This window comes from Mesoplodon bidens (genome assembly GCF_964165515.1).
Source record: "Mesoplodon bidens genome assembly, chromosome: 3".
Classification (NCBI taxonomy): Eukaryota; Metazoa; Chordata; class Mammalia; order Artiodactyla; family Ziphiidae; genus Mesoplodon; species Mesoplodon bidens.
In genome coordinates, this window is record NC_138178.1 from 83,585,579 (window position 1) to 83,596,311 (window position 10,733).

A 10,733-nucleotide genomic window follows, 5' to 3' on the forward strand; every position below is an offset into this window, starting at 1 on the left:
GTTCGATCCCTGGTGGGGGAACTAAGATCCCACATGCCGCGTGGTGTGGACAAAACAAAACAAAACAAAACAAAACAAAAAACCTTGCCTTCAGCTCTCTGGACAACTTAACAATCCACCAATGATTCATTTCCTGACCATCCCAGCTAACTAAAGTTTTATGCTATGGTACTTTAAAAAAAAAAAAGCATCTTTTGTTTCACCAGCAGAGAAATTCTGAACTAGTCTCACCTGCCATGACATTTCTTCTGTGCTTTTGACAATTTTCACAGCATATGGATTCTTCATTTCATTCTCAGACACATCAGTTAATTAGCTAATTTGGGTTTTGATTCACACGTATTAAACACCATCATTTTTGAGCACACAAAAACCCCCTTATGTGACATAAATGGCATTATGTCCAAAAGAATGGTGTTAGATTATCTTTTGCTTTGGAGGAAAAGACAGTAATTAATTTGATATATATTTTTTCATTTGCAGACTTTAATGCCATTTTCACCACTGAAGGAAAGGTGAATGACCGTGGCCAGTCACTGCTCCTGGTTTTTGTGACCTTGACATTGTATGAGAGGAGTTTGGGGAAATGAAATGGAATAAAAGGGCCTCAGTTGAATACATGGGTAAGTAGTGTTCTTAAGACTTCAACAAAATCTAAAAGAGTTTGCAATTCACACAGCTTTTCTGCCAAGAGGGATATTTTGAATAGTTGGCGGAATGAGGAATTAAATGTAGATTATTCTGGAAAAGACTGGAATTTAATATAACATTTGAACAGGTTAAATTTGTAACAATAAAACACCAGGGGGAGAAGGAGACCATTTAATTTCCAGCACACAGAAGACACATAACGGTTCTAGAAAGGATGAACGCAGCATAGGCTGCTGTTTCAGGCTTCTGTGTTCATTTTCAAAAGCAGCCTGGGAAATTCCTGCCATTCTTTGGAATTCGAGGCAGTGGCAAAGCTACGGTCAGATGTGATGGATTACGCAGCCAATTTGCTTGAAGTTTGTGGTTCACTAATCCAGCTCTGTGAATTTCAAAGAACCGAGGTGATGGCATTTGGAATGTACATCACAGAAAATTAATGGGGTTCCTTGGTCAGAAGCGAGAACTAAGACAATGTGACAGGGAAAATGGGGACTGCTCTTACTAATGGTTGGGGAGTGGGACTCCTGGTTTCCAATGGGAAAGCCTGCCTAGCATTCAGGGCCTCTCCCCGCCCCGATCCCCCTTGTAGGCTCTGAGGGAGCCCTCTTTGTGGGTCAGCCTTGCCAAGAATGAGAAAACACAAAGCACTACTTATTCAGGTGGTTCCCAAGAATTCAGCAGCATCAGAAGCAGTTTAAAGGTTTAGTCTAATTCACTACAGTGGAACTGACTGGTTCCTCCTGTCTCCAGTTCCACAGCCTACCACCCCGTCTGGGTCACGTTGGCAGTGCTTGTGGGAGCCCGGCCCATCAGGGTGCTGTGCTGACATTGGATGCTTCCCACGGTGGACTGGATTTTGAAGCCTGAGGAGGAGTGGCAGAAAGGAGACTGAATAACTGCCCAAGAGGCAGGCTGGGAACGTGGGCCAGGAGGGGGTCTCGGGAAAGAATCCAGTGAAATTAGTGAATGGGTAGTGAATGACTTGCGCTCGGCCAAGCTGGGTGCTAGGTACTATCACAGTTCATAGGATCATTACAGCAACTGTCTGTGATAGCAATAGAAATATAGCCCCTGGTGCAAAGTGGTTGCTCAACAATTTTATTTTTTAAATAAAAGCAAAAAAAGAAAAAAAAAAGCCCAACAAAACCCCAAAAACCTAAACACTCCCCAAAACTGTTCAGCTGGGTGATAATATTGTCCTTCCTTTTCAAATGAGAAAACTGCAATTCAGAGACTCGCTCAGATAGTAAGAGAGTTCTATTCTTTGTACTTTGTGAGCTGCAAAAATACGCTTCAAATGTTAGCTTTCATTACTGTGTCACGGAATATGCCCATTTCCTTAAAGCCTCTGCCTCTGGAAGTGCCTGAAACATCATAGCAATTCAATACCTATTTGCTGATTGAATGACTCATTGACCATTGGGCAAGAGGGGCTGATGGTATCGTAATTGGATTGTCATCTCACAGGAAAAGAGATGAGGATTTCCACACACATATACCATCCACTGTGCAGGGTGAGTTTCCAACACTGTGTAAGAAAGTGGAAGCTAGATATCTATTAAGAAAGACGAGGTGAAATTTTTCAGGATGATTTTGGAAATCCTAACTCTGGCTTAGAACCCCTTGAAAACTCCATTAGGAATCAAAATGTACTAGTATTTTTATTGGGTAACAATATAATCTGAAAGAGTGAAAAATTTTCTGTTTGACAGTGCAGGTTGGGATTCTATTTCATATTAATGGTCAAATCTAATATGGATAGTAGCTTTTGTTGCCTATATCTTTATTAACATTTGAGGGCAATTTGAACTTGATAGCATGTTTCATTGCTTCCTCAAACAGTAATTACTCTTTATTGTAAATACATTTATATTACACATATATTTCAAGACATACTAAAAGTAAATTCGTTTAAAAAAATCTGAACTGCTTTGTGCATTCTTATTTCTAGCCTTTACTTCCACTTAGAGTCTGATAGTCTTGGACGTAGCCACTAAAAGTTGGTCAATAAATTGCAGCTTTTAGAATCCAGGGAGAGTAAGCTTAAAAGAGAACTCCAGGATTCTGTGTTCATTCAGTCCTGGTGCCATTTTTTTCTGGGAGAAAACTCAGATTTTCCCTGTCCATTTTGGATTCTTATTTCCTGATTGGAGTTGGGGGTCCTCACGAGCACTGATAGGGTAGAAACTCAGCTGTAGGTAGAAAGTCTCTGCATGTTTTCAACAACAACAAAAAACTTAACATGGAAAATTTCCATCAGTACAAAATATAGAGAGAGTAGTTAAAACATTTTTTTTAAGTTGAAGTATCGTTGATTTACAATGTTCTGTTAATCTCTGCTATAGAGGGAATAGTTTTTTGAACCCCATACACCCTTACCCAGATCTAACAATTATCACCATTTTGCCCATCTTGTTTTAATCTCTTTCCCCCATTCATTTTTTCTGCATTATTTTAAAACAAATCCCATATCATTTCACCTGTAAGTAGTTCAACATAAATCTCTAACTGTTAAGGACTTTTAAAAAACTGCCTTGCAATTATCACACCCAAAACAATTAACAATGGTTCCCTTCATACCATCTAATACCCATATTAACTTTTCCCTGATTGTCTTAAATATGTCCTTTGTGGTTGGTTGGTTTGAATCAGGATCAATCACTGAATGTTTTTCCTGAAGCACAGACACCTCCCTGGGGCTACCTCCGGTGTCTTTCTACGTTGGGAGACTAAAACTAAGGTAACAAAGGTAAACTTGGGATCTAAGGCATTATGGCTCTATCTGCTAGTTGCGGCCGAGTGGAGGGAGAGTTAACTAGAAAGGACTAACCTGGCCTCTTGGGCTGCGTTGGGACAGGGCACCTGAATGGACCGGTCACAATCCCCAAGGGGCAGGGTGGTCTCATTCCTAATTCTAGAAGTGGACTGTGCCAGGTCATGCCATCCTGTGGCTGCAAAGACAGCAGTGGAATCCTCTAGAGCCTAGTGGGAAATAGCAATCATTCCAGGAGAGTCACCGTAAGAAGACAACAAAATGTCAGGTTTTGTGGGTTGGGGAGGATGGCCCCAGGACCCCAGCACAATTAGGAGTATTTGCTGGAAGTAGAATAGCAGGCAAAAAATGAAACAGAAGGGACTGGGTTGGAGATGGTGGGTTTATCCCGTGTTGGAGAGAAGAAAGAGTGTGACTGGTTCCACAGCTCTCCGAGGACACTAGCTATCAAGTGTGTTTGGAAACAAGACTATTTGGTTCATAGAGTAGGAGCCCAACAGTGGGATCTGGCCACTGGATGCCAGTTTGGGAAACAGGGCTTCATTTCATGTCCCACTGGGGGAAGGAGAAGTAGACAGGAGGCAGCCGTGCATACCCTGCCCATGCTGAGATTGGTCTGGGAGCATGTGTGAGCCTTCAGCACAAGCAGAACAGAGCACATAGGTGGAGTTCACAGAAGGTGGCATTTGGTACAGAAATACGTTTTCCAAATGACATGTTACTAATCTGAAAGAATTAGAACTTGTCTCCTCAGATACATTAAGAGATTTGTCCAGATTACTGATAATATAAGTAACATCACTAAGTGTAGAAATAATGAAAACCGGATACAGAGTGAAGTAAGTCAGAAAGAGAAAAACAAATACCATATGCTAACACATATATGTGGAATCTAAAAAAAAAAAAAAAAAGGTTCTGAAGAACCTAGGGGCAGGACAGGAATAAAGACGCAGACGTAGAGAATGGACTTGAGGACACGGGGAGGGGGAAGGGTAGGCTGGGATGAAGTGAGAGAGTGGCATGGACCTATATACACTATCAAATGTAAAATAGATAGCTAGTGGGAAGCAGCCATAGCACAGGGAGATCATCTCGGTGCTTTGTGACCACTTAGAGAGGTGGGATAGGGAGGGTGGGAGGGAGACACAAGAGGGAGGGGATATGGGGATATATGTATATGTATAGCTGATTCACTTTGTTATAAAGCAGAAACTAACACATCATTGTAAAGCAATTATACTGCAATAAAGAAAAATAGTTCTAAAGTAGCAAAGAAAAAAACCTGGCATTTGAATAGTACTTCATAGTTCTCAAAACATTTTCACAAACATTAATTCTTTCATCTTCACAAAAACCCTGTCCATTTAAAATTGGCTGATATTTACTGAGTTTTGACTATATGCCATAATCTGTGCTGGCTGATTTTTATATCTTGCGTGAGCCTCTCCACCTATCCCTTTTTTAAAAGGGATTTTGCCTCTAAAGTCCCTTACTTGTTGTATTGGATGGGGTTCATCTCAAGAATCAGAATAGATAATTCATGTTCCACAGGGACGTGGTTTATGTGATTAAAGACACTGGATAGGCCATCTTGGCAAGACTGTCTCAGTCCAGTGCTAGAACCTGAAGCCCCCAGGCAAGTGGTCAGGAAGGGGAGATCACAAGCAGGCTGGAACCCCATGTGAATAAGCTAGAATCCCATAAGGATGAACTGAATTCCACATCTGTACTTATTGCCTCTGACCTTGGTGATAAGGATATCCTGCAGGAGCCAGAGCCCTTCCTCATGGAGCTGGACAAACATATCCCTGGCCCAGGAGTCAGAGACAGGGAAGGAAAATTCAGGGGGAGAAGAGAGCAATGACAAGACCAGCTGCTGCTTCACATCAAAGAGGTGAGTCAGCTGATCAGCAACAACCTCTGTGCTACAAAATAGCTGCCGCTTCCCTTCTGTCTTGCAACTCTCCCTAGAGACTCTTTCTTGGAGCCCATGCTAACAGGAAACACACAAGAAAAAGGAATTCTGGGAAATGTAGTTCTCAGCGGGCACAGAGCCGGCACACCTGTTCTAAGATGTGCACAAGGTGGGGTGGTTCAGTGTTCGAGGCAGGGAGAGGGGGTTGACCTGCAGTAGGAGGGGTTGCTCTGCAGCACTCAGAGGGGAGTTAAGGTAAACTAAACCTCAGTGACCACGTTAAACCTTCCACTACTACAACAGGAGCTTCGTGTCGTAGGACCCGCTTTCCTGATGTATTCTGCTAAATTTTGCGTGAAATGGGGCAGCGTGTCCTACACTTGAATAGTTAGCAGGGAAGCATGGAGTCCTGGCCTACTCACACTAAAGGGTCTTTCATTCATCCAGCAACTATTTGTTGGCTCTGGTGGTGTTGTTCTGTTCCTTCTGCTTCTCAGGGGACCATCCAAGTTTACATGGAGGAACAGCTGAATCTTTTGGTGTCCCAGCTGTAAGCAGCTAATTGTCACCAACGCCTTACCCCACCAGGCCCGTGTCTGGCAGGCTGTTTGCCTCTACCAGATGGGCACCTGCCCTGTCATGGTATCTTCCCTCAGCCAAGGAGACACTTGGCTGTGGGAAATGTCTTCCTGAGCAGATGTGGTCTCAGGTAAAGAACATAAGAGGGCCAGCCCAGCTCTCATCCAACTTGGTGCTCAGGCGATGTGCTCTTTGGGAATCTGTCACCATGCACCCTGCAGGGTGAGGGGAAGGAACTCTGTCTCAGCTGGTGGGAAAGTATGTGAGTGGGCAGTTGCTGACATTCCCTGTCCATCTTTGCTGGGATAGGCGACCTGGAGGCACCTTTGAAATCAAGAACAGAGACTAAACGGCCTGGCGGGCGTCCAGAGGGTCCCTGAAGATGCATGCAGGGACGCTTGAATCGCAGAGCCTATTACACGGCCCAGGAGGCCCATCGGTGAGCTGGGCCTTGGGGGCCCAGGTGGCTCCGAGCACCTTGAGCAGGATTACAGGCCCTGCCAACACGCCTGGAGCTCGGAGTGCTGACATGGGTATGTTCCCTGGGAATTTCTTGCCATTTTTCATCTTTGTTCTTTGATCTTTGCTTAATGGAAAAGCAAGCTTTGCGTGCTCACTGGAGGGTCTGGCGTTCCAGGCTGGGAAGTGGAGCTCAGGCAGGCAAACCTGAAAGCAGCGCTGAACTGGTCCGGGGCTGCAAATTAGTATATTCTACTTTGCTGGCAGGCTTTATTGATTGGCCCAGGGTGGGTGATGATTTTCCAGGCATTTTACATAAATAAATCTAGATAATGGTATCTAATATCTCACTCTCTGTCCCTGTCACAGAGAAAGGTAGGGGGGCATTCTTAGAAGTTCAGACATATGCTTCAGTTGCTGACAAATAAGCTGAATCTTGGTGCCTGGGAAGAGGGAGCTCCAGACGCAGGTGGGGCTCTTGGGAGGCAAAGGTGTCATCTTTTTAAAAAAAGGCAATTTCCTCTTCTGAGAGGATTTAGTTATTCTATGCATTACCTCTAAACTAATCAGTTGCGGCCCTGAGCACCGAGAGTTTGCATTGATCACCAGTGGGGACATTGTAGAGAATGAGTTCTTTTAGGGGACCTTGGATGGAGATGCTCTTCTAGTTCATTCCAGACAGCTCTTGTGAAGTCAAAGATGACCTGGCTTAAGGGTTTTACAGATCCTGGCCTTGTAGACCCTTTGCTGCTTCTGAGCAAGCCCACCTCTCCACCAACCAAAGACATTTCAATCCCTCAAGATCCAGTAAGTCAGATCTACTCTAAAAAGGGGTGTGTGTGTGTGTGTGTGTGTGTGTGTGTGTGTGTGTGTCTGTGTGTGTGATAAATTGACCTTTCCTTTCCCTGGTGAGCAAGGAGTTTAGGACTTGGCTGTTTGGCATGGTGTTTTTAAGACCTGTGGAAGTATGCTCAAAAAGGAACACAGTGCGATGTACTCAGAGAGATGCACCTGAGTGTATTTGCCTTCTCCTGCCAGCCCTGGAGATCATGATACGGGATGTATTTTTAAAATGTGTTTTCTGAGCCCACCCCAGCAGAGGGCTTTGGCTGAAAAGCCCTTGACTGTGGATCCGGTATGAGTTCCCTGTCTGCTGTGTGTCCTTCACTCTACTTTTCTCTGTGATTTAGACTTTATCTGCTCTTTCTGATGTTTGTCCTTTGCCCTTCCCCCATTGCTCACACTTCTAGAGGCCAGAAGTCCAAACCAAGGTGTCTTCAGGATTGCTTCCTTCAGAACCTGGGAGGGAGGGATCTGTTCCAGGTCTCTCTCCTTGGCCTGTAGGTGGCCTCCGTGTGTCTCTTCACATTATGTCTTTGTGTCCAAATTTCCTCTTGTTATAAAGACACCAGTCATAATAGGTTTATTTCAACCCTCATGACCTCATTTTAACAAGATGGCCTCCATAAAGATCTCATGTCCCAATAGGGTCATATTCTGAGATAATGTCAACATATGAATTTTTTTGGTGGGGGGAACACAATTCAGCCTGTAACACAGACCACGATTAGCTATCATCCCCCATCCTTTAGAGAAGGGGAGTGGGGCCCCAGAGATCTTTGAGGTAGCCTGGTTAATCAGTGGGGCCCTGGGAATGGACCTCAGGTTCCTGCTACCCTTGCAGGTACCAGGCTTCATCAGAATCCAGATGTGTGAAGGAGCTCCGAGGGCCCGGAGTGAGTGTACTCCAAACGGGTGTAGAGTTGGTGTCAGTGTCCACGTGTCAAGCTCAGCTCTCAAGTTTTAAAACCTCTCTGTTTTAAGAGGACACATTACTCAGATTGAACTGAGGCTTCTCCCTTCTTTCTTGTCTGCTCCGAGGGCAATAATGGTACTGACAGTCACGGTTACAACTACCACTACCACCTACATCTGCTGAGCGCCATGTACTTCTGCAAGCCTGTTCTATGCTTTACCAATTTCCATCCTTACCACCACCCCATGAAGTAGATTCAGGTTTAGAAGCCCTTCTGAAAGCCCCTGGGGCCAGATGTATTTTAGAATTCAGAGCTCTGCAGACTTGAGAAAAGCAACTACAGTGCTTGTCTTGTGTATGACATAACAGCCCTTGTGGGTTCAGGGGCAGCATTTGAAATCAGACAGCAAAACATATAAGTATTCACACAAAACTGGGTCAATGAGGATAAGCCATAACCTCTGATCCATTCAAGTCAGATTCTGCTGCTGTTGAGTTTGGAAAAACTTTCAGTTTTTTGCGATTCTTTAATTTCAGGTGTGTGGCTAAGGGATCACGAGCCTGTTGCTATTTTGGTCCCTGTTCCCAGATGAGAAGGTGAAGTTGCCCACCTGCCTGCAGAGGTGAGCTGGCCTCGGCACTCAGCAGGAGAGGACTGATGGCACGGCTCTGTGTAGAAGAATCTGGGTGCTAGTTCTGGGCCCCAGTGACTCATTCTGTGCCTCCAGGGCACATTGTTCACCCTCCCCGTAGCTCAGTTCCCAGTTTTGCTCTGATATGTCCACCTTGTGGCATTGCAGTGAGAATAAAACAGACTTAAGAGGGGACAGGAAGGGGTCTGGGTTTTGTGGGGCTTGAAGCTTGCGAGACTGTGAAGGCACTCTTAAAGAAAAAGGACATAAAACAACAGACATAAAATTAGACACAGAGTAGATTTTTCTTTAGGATGAGAAATCACAACAGATTACACATTTTAAAAAGCTGCCAGATAAACTGGAGGTGGGAGTGTGTGAGAGGGAGCTCTCTGTGCTTTCTGTTCAATTTTTCTGTGGACCTAAAACCAAAAAAAAAAAAAAGAAAAAAAAAGGTCTATTAATTAAAAAAACAAAAGCTGCCAAATAGTTCAGACATCACACAATCTAGAAAGGGAACATGATATATTTTTTAAATCAATTATCTGCCCACTCTTTATCCTACTTTTCTTCCCTACAAGTTTTGGGCTGTGGATTCTTTGATTTCCTTTTCACATGACAATGATTTTCTAATATATTTATAGAGAGCCTTTAAAAATCAAATGTAAAGATGATGCAGTCTTCCTTCTAGTGTGGTCGATCAAGCTGGCTTTTTATAACTGAAAGCTTAGAAACGTTCCTCTCGGCTTTGCAACTGTTTATTGGTAACATGGTAAATTTTTAGGATGGTTGACCAATTTGAGATACCTTTGCCAAGTTTCTTCCAAATCTGTGCCTTTCTTTAGGCAGGAGGATAGTGTCGTGTGCCCACTGCAGGTGAGGGTTTCAAGAAGCCTGGGGTGTTAAGGGATGGGGGGTCAGTTGCACACTGTCTGGTTCTCACAGTAATGGTGATGCCGTGTGCCTCCCCACTGTAGGGTCAGCCCTGCTTTGGCCTCTAGAACAATCTTTAAGTAGGAGGATTTTTAGCAGCCTCGTCTTCCTGAAGCACTGGCTCTCATTTGGGTTCTAGACCCATTCCTGTTCTGCCGGCTGGGCCTCTGTTTGAATTGGGTACGTAACATTGCCTAACATCCCAGCCTTCTAAGAAGGCAGGCCAGTCTGGCTACTAAACCCTCCCTCTCTATAGCCTCCACCTGGACACCCTCTTTGTGAAGGGTGCTGTGAGCTGCCTGCCTGAATTTCTGAGTATGTTTCTCTCCCTTATATATGAACTCCTTGATGGCAGAGGTAGGGTTTTTGTGATTACATGTTTGTGACCCCATCAACCAGAATAATATCTGGCATAAAATTGGTACTTGGAAAATGTAAAGGAATGAATGAATGAATGAATGAATGAGACATGGAGGGCCAGGCCAGCTTTATTGCCAAAGAGCATTTAGGAGCTCTTAGAGCAATAGGCATAGATGCTTCTGAGCTTGACGGGGAGGATTTGAGGGCTGAGCATGGGGTATGTGGATATCCCTGTATTTTGCTAGAGCTGCTGTAACAAAGTACCACAAACTGGGTGGCTTATGGAAAAGAAATGGATTGTTTCACAGTTCTGGAAGGTAGATTGATTTACAATGTTTACAATGTTACAATGTTTACATTGATTTACAATGTTTTGTTAATTTCTCCTGTACAGCAAAGTGATTGAGTTATACATATATATACATTCTTTTTAAAAAATATCCTTTTCCATTATGGTTTATCATAGGTCATTTGGGATTAGGACCCACCCTAATGACCTCATCTTAACTTGGTTAATTCTGCAAAGACCATATTTCTAAATAAGGTCATATACTGAGTTTTACTGGGGCTTATAATTTTGATACATCATTTTTTTAAGGGGAAACAATTTAACCCACAACAAGCCCCACAAGCTCTCACTTGGGTGTTTTGGACATTTCCATGACTTTCAGGGGA